We start from the raw sequence: 15,581 nt of genomic DNA, 5'->3' as shown, positions 1-15,581 counted from the left end.
CCCTTTTAGTAAAATCTTTGGTTGCATATGGTAATAATAATAATAATAAGGCACACAAGCCACTTACACAACTTGATAAATAAGATTTGCCATTGGTCAAAACATGTTTAATGTTTATAGAATAATTAGTGGGGGCATTTAATACAGATTTATTATTGATTACAACATTTTAACGCTGAATTTAGAGTGGATACTGTTACATTAAACTTACTTAATTCAAATGTTGTGACTTTCTGGAAAGGCAGTCAAGTCGAGCTACGCGTTTCACACACACACGGGCAAACCAGATCCATGAATGTGTTTGTTTGTCATTATATTATTCTGTAATCGCAAGATTCACAAACCATTAAGAGGAGCAAATACAGGCGTGTGTTCGTCAGGATGACGTTGGATCCGATTCGCGCATATGCGTGCGTTAACGTAAGTGATTACAGAATAATAATGCAAGCAAACGTTTTGACACAAACGCATCTTTATATTTATATTCCGAGACAGCATTTCACCTCGACGGGAAATCTGATATTTACATTACTGGCATAGCCTGATTTGAAACGGACAGTTTTGTCAAAGCAGCAAACACCTGGCTGGTTCTCTTAATTTTGCTGTTTGTCTCTGCCTATTCCTTCTATCCGTGCCCAGCGCCACTGATTTAAGTCCTTTATATATAAGGTCGTCTTACCTAGGCTAGGCTTCATTTACTTAATCTTCATCCTGCTGAAAACGTTAACTTGTTGAGACTTTTCCGCGGCCGCGCGGCATAGAGACAGAGCACGGCGCGTCATAACCTGAAAACCACGCCCACCAGGGGGGAAAGCAATCCAACCCTCTCCATTGACATTGTATTGCGAGAGGACGCCTCCTTGTCATTTCTGGCTTATAACAAAAAACTGAATAATGCCTAAAAGCTACTGTGTGACAATATGTACAGCTAACAAGCCAAAGAACCCAGAAATAAGTTTTTATAAGCTGTCGAGCCGTAAAACCCAGCCTTTAAGGAGAATAAAGTGGATCACCGACTACGTTTCCCCCTACTGGACGCAGTTTTACTAATAGGAATACTATGAAAAGTTGCCTGTTTCCATTTCTGTGTCTTTAAACGCTCGTTTTTTGAAGTCGAAAGCTTATAAAAACGTATTTGTTTTTTTGGATTGTTAGATGTACACCTTGTCACACAGCAGCTTTTAGGTATTATTCTGTTTTTAAGTTTAATCTGTAAATAAGTTTTTATAAGCTGTCGACCCCGAAAAATGAGCGTTTAAAGACACAGAAATGGAAACAGGCAACTGATGTAAACTTTATATTAAACAACAACAGTATTTGTCTTGTAAACTGATTTATAATGATCACGTGCTGACTGTTGCATGTCACATAGACGAGTGAAGTAAGATCTGCTTAACTCAGCGGTAAGTTTTATTTCTCAAATATCAATGGTTTGTGCTCTCTATCATTAAAAACGGTCAAGCAAACAGCACGCGCAGGGTTAATGTATATGCACGCGCGCATACATAGGTTATGTATGTGTGCTTGTTGTCAGTGACGATTACTTTTCAGGATGTGTGTGCTTGATTTTTCTCAAAATTGACAGCCCTAATAAGAAGATCCTTTATAAAGACAGTACATTAAACGTATACAGACAGGAGCCATCTTAGAAAACAGCCTCGATAAGTCGAGCAACGAATGTCGTGCTATATACATTTGACACCCCTATAATCCCTCCCACTCTGAAGTGTTGCTAAACTCAATGGAAAAGCTAACCAAGCCAAAGTAAAGTAAGCTGACTCGACCTTACCTGTAGGGTACTATACGGACTACCGGCACATCCGGGAACTTGACTGCAAATTTCGTCACCATCCCTTTTTGGGGGATAAAAAAGCAGACATTCCATTGGCTTGCATTCAAAATAGCGGAACAAAGCAACGTTTTTACACAGCCGGCAGGCGTAAATAACTTATGAAATCATTCAGATTAAACATGTCGAGTATTTATCTGTCCACCCTGCCTGCCATAGAGCCCGAAAGATACATTAACACATTTAATTTGGTCAATATAAAAACATGTCGCTTTCATTCTCACAGCGTCAAATTTGTGTAACAACGCCATCCAGTGATTGCTGGAAATATCGCTAAGCCAGTTAGTTGTATGGCTGGACGGAAAAGTGCACTCATTCCTCTAAATATAAAGACATAATAAATAAATACGAAGTAACTTTCAAATACGAAGTAAAATCATTCACTTGCTTCTCTGTTGACTCGATGAGGTACGAGTAAATGTCCGGGTAAGACACCTCTGGCCAATAGGGAGCGTTGTTACACAAATTTGATGCTGGGAGAATGAAAGAGACATGTTTTTATATTGACCAAATTAAATATGTTAATGTATCTTTCGCGCTCTATGGCAGGCAGGGTGGACAGATAATTACTCAACATGTTTAATCTGAGTGATTTTATAAGTTATTTACGCCTGCCGGCTGTGTACGAAGGTTGCTTTGTTCCGCTATTTTGAATGGAAGCCAATGGAAAGCCTAGTCTGATTTCCCCCAAAAGTGGGCGTGAACCTTTTCAGAGACATTCTATGACGTTGCGCCGGTTGTGCGTATGCAATGGAAAAGCGCCTTTAGGGTGCAAAACCCCTTTAACCATAAAACAGGGTTAAAATGACGTGCTGTCTCTGATATATTATATATAACTACAATATAAAAACGTAAGATTTACATTACCATAACATCTTCACTCTGAAGAGTCGCTCAGCTTCTTCTAACTCGGTCAAGTCTTTTAGAGAGAGTGATAGAGGTAATGTGATTAGTAGCTACTGAATACACTACAGTTTATACATTTAGTACATTACTTAATTACTTTCCATTTACCTTTCATTATGTACCGTGACTGGATAATCCATCCATTCGCTGACCTTTAATAAAAAATACAAAGATAAACTTAATTAACACCTGTCACCGGTATCAACTGGCAGAAATTCACTCTTACCATACAGCATATGTGAAAGAGCTCAGGAAAGCACTCTGATGGGCCTACAAAAAGAGAAATAATAAAAGGGAAAAACACTGCGATTAGGCAAGGTTTGAGCCAAACATTAGTTTTAATTTTGGTGAGGTAGTATTGATTCCAGCCATGTCAGGCATAAGTGCTTGGCCTGCTTGCAATGTCTGCTTAAACACAAACATAACCCTCTCACTAAAATAAAAGTATAACTCTTACATAAAGATAAATATAAGGGATGTCAAAATGCATTAGATATGAACCTTTTAAATATATTAACTAAAGCACACCACCTGTTACCAGAAAGCTGTTTTTATCTATATAATTTACATGCAGATGTAACAGTTACATTATTTGTCTGTGAAAATGTCTGTACACGTTATTTTTCTAGAATTATTTCTCAAGTGATAAATTATGAATTAACAGCATAAATAAGTGCCTTATTAATCACTGTTCCTTTAAGAACATGCTTCATTAGGTTAACCAGAATAATATAAACTGAAAGATTCTGAACAGTTTTGTGCATTGTGCAATAACATTAAATTAAGACATACTTACAAAAACACCCAAGAAAAATTAAGCATCAAACCATAGTAAACCGCAAGCTACACGATTACTACGACAAAAACTTGCAAACCTCCCCTAACAGTAATGACTAATTAGGCTGTAACAAACTAGACAGCAAGAAACTTATGCAAAATATATTAAAAATTTTAAACTTACTTCTGAAACCCTGCTGTGCTGTTATCATCTTCTCAGTCCTGTCAGATTTTCCCGGTCATTTTGTTCTTCTGCGCTTTTGGCCTGAGTGGCGGTTGGCAACTGAAGGGTCATTAGCGCCTCCTACTGGACTGGGTGTTGCGCATTCAATAGGCAGTGGAGGAAATTCCATGTTCTTTTGACTATTTGTTATTAATAAAGCAATACATTTAACACTGTTTAATAATAATAATAATAATGTGTAAATTCGCTAAACAAACACTATACTAAAAGATATAAAAGCAACCAAAAAATAACATTTGGTTATTTATGTATTTATTAACTTTACCAATCCCTGCACAGATAAAATAAAAAAGAAAATAATAAAATAAAAATAATAATGTAATTGATTTGTGATTATTAATAATAATCAGTATCAACTTCTCACTGTTTGTTAATATACAGAGACTTAGTTGGCAGTTTTCTGATGATGGTAAACTAATGCAGTCTTTTTTGTTCAAAGTAATTAAAATAGCTGTTGATTCCCCATAATGATCATACATTTCAAATCTTCTTGAACACTCACTTACATATTTAAAGATGATCTGACCAGATAATTTTTACTTGCTGTATAAAAGCAAAAACCTGTCTGATGGTGATCCTGGGGGGGGGGTCTTTAGGTCACAAAACTAACAGGACTTCATAATATAGTATTTTTAATACAATAATGCAGTGTTTACTTTGTCATTTTTGACAAATACATCCACAAAGTACCATAACCATATGCCACAGCTTTAAAAATGCTTCAGTATCACATGCATGTATGTTTACATACATTTATTAAATATGTGGAAAACAAATATGTATGTCACATATTTATGATTAATGTTGTCCATATATGCGAGAAACCAATACTATAGTGTAATATATGCAGATATATGGTATCATATATTGATGGAACCAAATATTTTGTTCATATGTTTGGACATATAAATGTACATATATGTTGCAGGCATATATTGTGTTCTCAGATAAGTCAAATATATGTATAGATATATGTCATACTATGTAAAATATAAGTACATATATGGCCATATATTACATTTTTGTATTTTACTTTATTGAAATGCTCTACCTAAAATAATCAGTGTGATATAAATTATAAGGTGACACAATTGAAATAAAGGTAATTAAACAAAGCTAACACTTAATATTCTATAAGAAGAAAAATCATTGGCACTACACCTTTTCTAGAAGTGTTCTGCTGTTGCTGTTTACAAGACCTTTTTGTTGTTTTGTGCGCATGCGCAAATGGCAATCAGATAAACCTTGGAGTGTTGCACAGTAACATAACCAGGAGTTTTTTTTTACCAGGAGTTGACCAGATAGCTATTTAATTATTTATATACGCATCAAGCTTCAAATGCAATAAATTACTTTTAATTTGATTTTTGTAATTGTTTTGCCAATAAATAAATACATAAATAAGGATATAATTGCAGAAGTACAGGTGTAATATTATTTTTTAAATATTATCACAACAGCCTAAGAATAGAAGCACCATTACAACACACGCACACACGGATACACACACACACACACACACACACACACACACACACACACACACACACACACACACACACACACACACACAAAGAACAAGTTCTAAGAACGTTTTCTCTCGTCATTATAAGAACGTTCATCAAGTATGAATAATGTCTCTAGGACGTTCCAAGAACATTGTTCTAAGAACGTTTATGAATAATGTCACTAGGACGTTCCAAGAACATTGTTCTAAGAACGTATTCTATCGTCCTTATGAGAACATTCATCAAGTATGAATAACGTCACTAGAACGTTTCAAGAACATTGTTCTAAGAACGTTTTCTATTGTCCTTATGAGAACGTTCATCAAGTATGAATAACGTCATTAGGACGTTCCAAGAACATTGTTCTAAGAACGTTTATGAATAATGTCACTAGGACGTTCCAAGAACATTGTTCTGAGAACGTTTTATCTTGTCGTTATGAGAACGTTCATCAAGTATGAATAACGTCATTAGGACGTTCCAAGAACATTGTTCTAAGAACGTTTTCTCTTGTCATTATGAGAACGTTCATCAAGTATGAATAACATCACTAGGACGTTCCAAGAACATTGTTCGAAGAACGTTTATGAATAATGTCACTAGGACGTTCCAAGAACATTGTTCTGAGAACGTTTTATCTTGTCGTTATGAGAACGTTCATTAAGTATGAATAACGTCATTAGGACGTTCCAAGAACATTGCTCTAAGAACGTTTTCTCTCGTCATTATGAGAACGTTCATCAAGTATGAATAACGTCACTAGGACGTTCCATGAACATTGCTCTAAGAACGTTTATGAATAACGTCACTAGGACGTTCCAAGAACATTGTTCAGAGAACGTTTTATCTTGTCGTTATGAGAACGTTCATCAAGTATGAATAACGTCACTAGGACGTTTCAAGAACATTGTTCTAAGAACGTTTTCTATTGTCCTTATGAGAACGTTCATCAAGTATAAATAACGTCACTAGGACGTTCCATGAACATTGCTCTAAGAACGTTTATGAATAACGTCACTAAGACGTTCCAAGAACATTGTTCTAAGAACGTTTTCTATCGTCCTTATGAGAACGTTCATCAAGTATGAATAACGTCACTAGGACGTTTCAAGAACATTGTTCTAAGAACGTTTTCTATTGTCCTTATGAGAACGTTCATCAAGTATGAATAACGTCATTAGGACGTTCCAAGAACATTGTTCTAAGAACGTTTTTCCCCAACATTCCCAGAACGTAAATTTTTACTAATAACGTTCTAAAAACGTTCTAAAAACATTATTTAAATAACGTTTTGTCCTAACATTTACACAACCTTTAAAGAACGTTAGCGAAAGTTGTGGGAACGTTCCCTGTTAGCTGGGTGGCTATGCTTAAAGCCGATGTTTTCTATCGAGCTATAGTTTCTGATCAGACACAAAGTCTGAACTAAATAAAATTTTAAACGGTTCACGAAGTCCGGGAATCTTTTCATGACCTGGTCTACAGTTTAACGCGTATTAAAGATCCGGCGGTGTCTGACAAAGCGTCGGGTGATTGTTCATATCTGTCATTTAAAATAAAGTTAATAAATGTAATTCTGTCCACTATGGCAAAATAGGAATTTATTTTAGATTTAGGGGAATCTTTAACCATGTCTCTGATTAAAACTTTTGATTGTAACATCACAAGTTATTTAATTAAATATTCCGTATACGGGTATAGTTTAAGCAATGACCTGAGCCATTACCTTCGGAGCCGTCAATACTACAATCTTTAGACGATAGTCTAAACTAAATAAATTTTTTAAACGGTTCAGGAATTCCGTGAATCTTTTCATAACCTGCACTATAGTTTCACGCGTATTAAAGATCCGGCGGTGCCTGACAAAGCGCCGGGTGAGCGTTCATATCTGCCATTTTAAAATAATGTTAATAAATGTAATTCTGTCCACTATGGCAAAATAGGCTTTTATTTTAGATTTAGGGGAATCTTTAACCAAGTCTCTGATTAAGACATGTGTATACGTGCACAGATGGTGACAGAGAAACTTATAAATGTCGTTAATAAACTTTTAAATGTTTTTAAGACGTATTCACCCCATTTGGGGTTTTATTTTTAATTAAAGGCTTCTTAAAACATGTGTGAATATGTGTATATTATACAAAGAGTCTTATATTGTCTGCTCTGACAAAAATAAAGTATTTTTTAGATTTAGGGGAATTGACTGCGTGTCTTATAAATACAAATTGATAATACGTTTGTTTTGTAAAGAGACTTCTTTAAAGTCACGCAAGAATAAAATATTTTAGTTGTAACTGGTTAAACTTAAATCTGTTATTATCTATTTAACTATAAGCTGTATTTTTCTGATAAGACACAAAGTTTTTGATGATGAACTTATGACCGTGTGTGATAGATATTTCACAGCAGGGTCGGTTTGTAATCTAGGTAGAGTCTTTTAAAACTCTAATGGTAAAATGTAATATGGACACTCTGTCAAAAATAAAGCATTTGTTTGTAACAAATTATTTAATGAAATATTCAGCAGTGGTATAGCGATGAACAGTGCCAAAACCACCGGGGACACCAATAACACATTCTTTAGACTAAAGGTTATTTATTTTAAACTAAATAAAAGTTTAATCTTTTCAGACATAGTATTCTGATCACACCATTAGATCGCGCTCCGGCGTTTACAATAGAGAACATAAGCGGATGAGTGTTCATATCCACCGTTAAGAAACTTTTAAACGATTAAAAACACTTTCATATCATTTTCTGAGTTTGTTTTAAATTAATGACATCTTAAAATCAACTGTGAATATGTGTTTATTACACAATAAATTGTAATTCTGTCCGCTCCGGTATAATAGGGGTTTTATTTTAGATTTGGGACTTTCTTTAACCAAGTCTCTGATTAAAACATGTGAATGCGTGTACCAACGTTGCCAGAAAACGTACGCTGATGCGCTCATATATCTGGTGTTAAGAGCCTTTTAAACGTTTTAAGACATTTCACACTCTATTCTGAGTTTAATTCATTAATGTCATCTAATATCCAAGTGTGTACATGTCTATTTACGATAAATGTAACACGGTAAACATTGTCAAAATAAAAGGGTTCTTGAACATGTTATTCCAGTGGGTGTTTCTTGTTTTGCGAGTGTTCGACATATTTATTGATGTGGAAAAAGTTTGTTGTTTGGACGAACAGTTTCAGTCTCTCTCTCTCTCTCTCTCTCTCTCTCTCTCTCTCTCTCTCTCTCTCTCTCTCTCTCTCTCTCTATCACCAGTCCGCTATCAACCAGCAGACAACCCCCCCCAGATGTCTGGACAGAGGGAGTGTTGGTAAAATAAAAGAAACTCAGCCCCCATTGACAAAAAGTAATAGGTTTATTTAGATTTCAGGCTTCATTACTCAGATACAGATTAAAGCATGTTATTTCTTATTCGTAATTTAAAGAAACTTAGAAGTTTTAAGACATTTCATCACACATCCTATGATGACATAAACCCTTGTGTTAGCCCGTAGAGGACAACAAAACGGGTGCAAATATTATTTATCAACGTTTGATGTTGTTATAAACCAGGTTGTCACATACGTGACAACAATCATTGCTTTAAAGACAAAACATTTAACAAATTTGACATTTTGTTAAACATGGTTGTGTGCGTCCATAAACAACAACAGTTAGGACATGGTTCTACATAATATTAAAATCACGGGCTTACGTTAAATAGGTAAAACTTAATTTTTACTAAATAAAATAAAAATAAACTATTTGATCATATTATCTGATATTAGGTTAGGTTTAAGATCGTAACATCGTAAAACCCCCAGCGGATATGGTGTGTGCGTGTGTGTGTGTGTGTGTGTGTGTGTGTGTGTGTGTGTGTGTGTGTGTAATGGCTGTTATCACGTGGTGCGGACCAAACGACCAACGCTGCGGGGGTTGTGAAGCGAAGAATGTTCTGTATAGATGAGAAGTTTTTCCTTCTGAACACAGAATCTTTACCAAAAACGTAACCCCGGATTAACACATCACAGAACAATTTGAACAACCGTGTCGGATTCGTACACACCAGAGGTCTGTTTTATGTTTTGCAGAAACTGTGGAAACTTTTGATGCTGCAAAGGTGTCCGAATTCGCAAACAAACTATCAAACGCAATGCGGCGGAAACAGTGGACACGAGCCTTTTGTTGCTGAGAAGGCGATTGAACTCAGAAACAAACAAGCAAGCAAAGTTGTCTACGAAACTACAGATTCTTGAAAAAGATGGCACAAAGATCATTCGAACGACTACGCAATGGCCAGATGGGGGTATGTGTATGGGACCGACCTTTTTAAAGATATGCTTAAAAAGAACTACAAGCGCGAGATGTCCAATCTACTATGTACTGTGATATACAAAGAGGCCAATGTGTGCATGCCTCCAAACTATTGCGAAGCTAACGCCGAGTGTGTAACCAGACTCAAGGAAAAACAGATGTTGTGAAAAGTATAAATGATACGCTGAATAGCATGGTGCAGACGGTGGTACAGGCCCAAGAGGAACCCAGTGTGATTATTAGAAAGGCCCTAGAGATATTTTATGAATGTGACGAGGTCGAGTTTTACGTTGTCAATATCATAATAATGATAGCATTTGTAATTGATGTATGCATTGATATGCTTGTAAAGAAACGAGAAATTAATGTGTGGGAAATCATAGAAAATGCCGTAGATTTCATGTTTTGAAAAGGGTCTTGGTTCATGCATGCACGTTCTATGGTATCTAGACAATATCATAACGTTTAATAATGATGATGCCTAAAAACCAATCGTGTGAGCCAGTGGCATATCTTACGCAAGTTTTTACAGTTGTTTTTTAGTTTTACCAAAAGTTTTAATCTGATTTTATTTTTTACTCAACATTATGATGGCAAGCCATGTCCGTCAACAAATGTATACTTTAACAAAAACTACGTTCTAGTAGTTTCAATGTATGGTAACTGTTGTTTTTTTCATCATTGATTTTGTATACTGCTTATGTTTTTGTATGTTTTGCTGTACCGGATTCATAAAAACAAAATATACAAGGATTTATGGTCTTAATGTCTGTGTTGTTACCATTAGAACATTTAGACATCTTGTTCAGACAACGTGTGACATTGCTCATTCTTCATATGTTTTTGCAACACCACACAGAGAAACGTGAAAGATTAATAGAAATTACATGTGACTACATCACATGTCTTTCAGAGGCGTAAAATAAAGTCACCAATGTTAGTATGGGATGCTAAAACAGCACAGGCACAAGCTGATCCTAATTTTGATACCTGCCGTCAGTCACATAGTCAAAGCTCATATACTTCATGTCTCTACGAATCCTGACAGAGTTTTAGTTTCATATACACAACACATCAAATGTAAACCACGGTAAACTAAATACATTTGACAGCAAAGAACTCTAATTTTCTGACAACCCCAAAAAAGATGACGGGGTCATCATCAAACATCGCTCACTTTTAAGGTACCGAAAGGTTTTTGTTTATTTTAGTATAACTCGACACTGAAATTTTTGTTAAGCACACAGAAATGCACAGATTTTACGTTTTCAGTATACATGTGTACATCACATTGTGATCTCAGTCTCAACTAGATCGATGATCTATCAATATTAGCCACAAATGTTAGCTCTGATTTCACAAAACATCCATTTACATTCCAAACCTTTTGGATTCAACGCCTTAAAGTCATCAATTTTATTTCGTTCACATCAAACGCACCAAAAATTTTGAATGTGCAAACTGTTTTACTTCGTTTTAAACATGTTTGTGCGTTTTCGGTCTAGATATTTATAGAAAACTTCAGAACATGACACCGTTTTAACATTTACAAAATGATGAAATATTTTACTTTTAAATGGCTCCCATGAGTATGTGTTGCTGTGACAAATACTTTTGATTGTTTGGAAATTATATGAATGCAGAGAAACAACGCAAAAGTTTTGAACTTTAACATAATTTTATATGGGTCCTGATTTTTAAAAACAGTAAGCTGTAATGTTTCTTACACACAAATCTAAACACATCACAAGTCTGAATGTTTATTAGTATGCAAAGGGTTGTTGGCGTATTTTTAGACACAAGCTGTTTATTTTCATCTTTAAACAAATGTGTATGACAAAAGTTGTCCTGCCTGAACTGACACTAAGGATCGATGCCGAAATGTTAAATCTAAGTATTTGCAAAACAACATTCACCGCCATATAGATGTTTTCAATCTAATGGTACCGGTTTTAAATGTGACCAGACTATTTCAAACATTACCAAGTTGTAGTTGGTTGCGTTTTACTTTACAAGGTTTTAACACACATTACTGTTTGTCACGGTGTGTTTCATCGCATTGCTGTTGTATGCAACAGACTCTCAAGTTTTATGTTAAAAGGATTACTAAAAATAAAAACCTAAGCATTCTGTATTATGTTGGTGCTGATGATTTTACAAGTTTACAGTTTCAAACATTTTTTGCTATATTCGCTGTGAAAGATTTAGTAAATAAATCTAAAACATAAACAGTGTTGAAGAGTTACCGCAATCTTCTAGCAACAATTTTCAAGAGATTACCAACATGTATGATGTACTAACTGTCAGGGGATCTGTGATATTATTTTCTGAAGTAATTAGCTATCTAATGGCTACTGCACAATAACTTAAGCGATAAAGAGTTTGACAAATGTTACATAAACTATAGAAACGAAACAAGATAAATTACAAAGTCACTGGCATGAGGTTTACACTTAAATAAATCACGCAGATGTTTAAAGTGCAGTTGTTACCCCTCAGAGAGGAGTGTTCCTAACTCCAGGACTCCTATCTCCACCTATCCGTTACAGTCATTAAATCGGCGCCAGTATGATTCATTCAAACACAATTGCCTAACAAGTTTCAAGAAACTATGGACTCCTACTGCTACACCAACACATTCGCGCTACCCACCCCACAGCAATATGTATATGAGAGAACCTACAGTTGGACCTGTGCACTCAATAAGTCCTCCACAGTATCTGATGGGGGACCATCAACCTACAACAACAACACACCCCTTTGTACGACTCAAGTAATGTCTGATGATGTTCCAATGGACCTGTGTCCCCAAGAAGGATCCGACAAAGCCTGATGAATCGATATACATTGCGTGTATCGATTCCACAGACTGTTTGGTTTCAAGATCATGAAACAGGCTTCGTGATACATCTGTTACAAACTTGATGACAAAAAGCTAATGGTATTCTGTAGAATCTTTAGAGACTATTACTGTGTGTTTGTGTGTGTTTACAATATCAAATAATGATCAAATTGCTGTTTGTGAAATGAACCGGTCGTGAAAAACGTTGTGATATTTCTACACTACAATGATAACAAATTATGTATTTCTATTACTTGATAAGAAATAAAACACATGTACCACTTTAAACATCTGCGTGATTTATTTAAGTGTAAACCTCATGCCAGTGACTTTGTAATTTATCTTGTTTCGTTTCTATAGTTTATGTAACATTTGTCAAACTCTTTATCGCTTAAGTTATTGTGCAGTAGCCATTAGATAGCTAATTACTTCAGAAAATAATATCACAGATCCCCTGACAGTTAGTACATCATACATGTTGGTAATCTCTTGAAAATTGTTGCTAGAAGATTGCGGTAACTCTTCAACACTGTTTATGTTTTAGATTTATTTACTAAATCTTTCACAGCGAATATAGCAAAAAATGTTTGAAACTGTAAACTTGTAAAATCATCAGCACCAACATAATACAGAATGCTTAGGTTTTTATTTTTAGTAATCCTTTTAACATAAAACTTGAGAGTCTGTTGCATACAACAGCAATGCGATGAAACACACCGTGACAAACAGTAATGTGTGTTAAAACCTTGTAAAGTAAAACGCAACCAACTACAACTTGGTAATGTTTGAAATAGTCTGGTCACATTTAAAACCGGTACCATTAGATTGAAAACATCTATATGGCGGTGAATGTTGTTTTGCAAATACTTAGATTTAACATTTCGGCATCGATCCTTAGTGTCAGTTCAGGCAGGACAACTTTTGTCATACACATTTGTTTAAAGATGAAAATAAACAGCTTGTGTCTAAAAATACGCCAACAACCCTTTGCATACTAATAAACATTCAGACTTGTGATGTGTTTAGATTTGTGTGTAAGAAACATTACAGCTTACTGTTTTTAAAAATCAGGACCCATATAAAATTATGTTAAAGTTCAAAACTTTTGCGTTGTTTCTCTGCATTCATATAATTTCCAAACAATCAAAAGTATTTGTCACAGCAACACATACTCATGGGAGCCATTTAAAAGTAAAATATTTCATCATTTTGTAAATGTTAAAACGGTGTCATGTTCTGAAGTTTTCTATAAATATCTAGACCGAAAACGCACAAACATGTTTAAAACGAAGTAAAACAGTTTGCACATTCAAAATTTTTGGTGCGTTTGATGTGAACGAAATAAAATTGATGACTTTAAGGCGTTGAATCCAAAAGGTTTGGAATGTAAATGGATGTTTTGTGAAATCAGAGCTAACATTTGTGGCTAATATTGATAGATCATCGATCTAGTTGAGACTGAGATCACAATGTGATGTACACATGTATACTGAAAACGTAAAATCTGTGCATTTCTGTGTGCTTAACAAAAATTTCAGTGTCGAGTTATACTAAAATAAACAAAAACCTTTCGGTACCTTAAAAGTGAGCGATGTTTGATGATGACCCCGTCATCTTTTTTGGGGTTGTCAGAAAATTAGAGTTCTTTGCTGTCAAATGTATTTAGTTTACCGTGGTTTACATTTGATGTGTTGTGTATATGAAACTAAAACTCTGTCAGGATTCGTAGAGACATGAAGTATATGAGCTTTGACTATGTGACTGACGGCAGGTATCAAAATTAGGATCAGCTTGTGCCTGTGCTGTTTTAGCATCCCATACTAACATTGGTGACTTTATTTTACGCCTCTGAAAGACATGTGATGTAGTCACATGTAATTTCTATTAATCTTTCACGTTTCTCTGTGTGGTGTTGCAAAAACATATGAAGAATGAGCAATGTCACACGTTGTCTGAACAAGATGTCTAAATGTTCTAATGGTAACAACACAGACATTAAGACCATAAATCCTTGTATATTTTGTTTTTATGAATCCGGTACAGCAAAACATACAAAAACATAAGCAGTATACAAAATCAATGATGAAAAAAACAACAGTTACCATACATTGAAACTACTAGAACGTAGTTTTTGTTAAAGTATACATTTGTTGACGGACATGGCTTGCCATCATAATGTTGAGTAAAAAATAAAATCAGATTAAAACTTTTGGTAAAACTAAAAAACAACTGTAAAAACTTGCGTAAGATATGCCACTGGCTCACACGATTGGTTTTTAGGCATCATCATTATTAAACGTTATGATATTGTCTAGATACCATAGAACGTGCATGCATGAACCAAGACCCTTTTCAAAACATGAAATCTACGGCATTTTCTATGATTTCCCACACATTAATTTCTCGTTTCTTTACAAGCATATCAATGCATACATCAATTACAAATGCTATCATTATTATGATATTGACAACGTAAAACTCGACCTCGTCACATTCATAAAATATCTCTAGGGCCTTTCTAATAATCACACTGGGTTCCTCTTGGGCCTGTACCACCGTCTGCACCATGCTATTCAGCGTATCATTTATACTTTTCACAACATCTGTTTTTCCTTGAGTCTGGTTACACACTCGGCGTTAGCTTCGCAATAGTTTGGAGGCATGCACACATTGGCCTCTTTGTATATCACAGTACATAGTAGATTGGACATCTCGCGCTTGTAGTTCTTTTTAAGCATATCTTTAAAAAGGTCGGTCCCGTACACATACCCCCATCTGGCCATTGCGTAGTCGTTCGAATGATCTTTGTGCCATCTTTTTCAAGAATCTGTAGTTTCGTAGACAACTTTGCTTGCTTGTTTGTTTCTGAGTTCAATCGCCTTCTCAGCAACAAAAGGCTCGTGTCCACTGTTTCCGCCGCATTGCGTTTGATAGTTTGTTTGCGAATTCGGACACCTTTGCAGCATCAAAAGTTTCCACAGTTTCTGCAAAACATAAAACAGACCTCTGGTGTGTACGAATCCGACACGGTTGTTCAAATTGTTCTGTGATGTGTTAATCCGGGGTTACGTTTTTGGTAAAGATTCTGTGTTCAGAAGGAAAAACTTCTCATCTATACAGAACATTCTTCGCTTCACAACCCCCG

At 35.3% G+C, this 15,581-nt stretch overlaps 1 long non-coding RNA gene across 3 annotated transcripts in view; it reads right to left on the bottom strand.

Moving 5' to 3' along the window:
* Nucleotides 1-4,582, bottom strand: part of LOC135787811 (uncharacterized) — a 36,235-nt gene extending 31,653 nt beyond the window's left edge. For 2 of the 3 annotated variants that reach the window (XR_012335787.1, XR_012335785.1), the window contains exons 1-3: nt 3,717-4,582; nt 2,864-3,025; nt 2,717-2,768 (exon numbers count right to left, since the gene is read on the bottom strand). This is a non-coding gene — a long non-coding RNA (uncharacterized lncRNA). The remainder of the gene's footprint in view (nt 1-2,716; nt 2,769-2,863; nt 3,026-3,716) is intronic. The other variant, XR_012335786.1, reaches the window with a different exon arrangement.
* Between the last annotated feature and the right edge of the window lie 10,999 nt (nt 4,583-15,581).

Source organism: Paramisgurnus dabryanus, chromosome 22, assembly GCF_030506205.2.
Source record: "Paramisgurnus dabryanus chromosome 22, PD_genome_1.1, whole genome shotgun sequence".
NCBI lineage: Eukaryota > Metazoa > Chordata > Actinopteri > Cypriniformes > Cobitidae > Paramisgurnus > Paramisgurnus dabryanus.
Note: the sequence above shows the minus strand (reverse complement) of the source record. Positions and strands in the feature narration are given on the sequence as shown.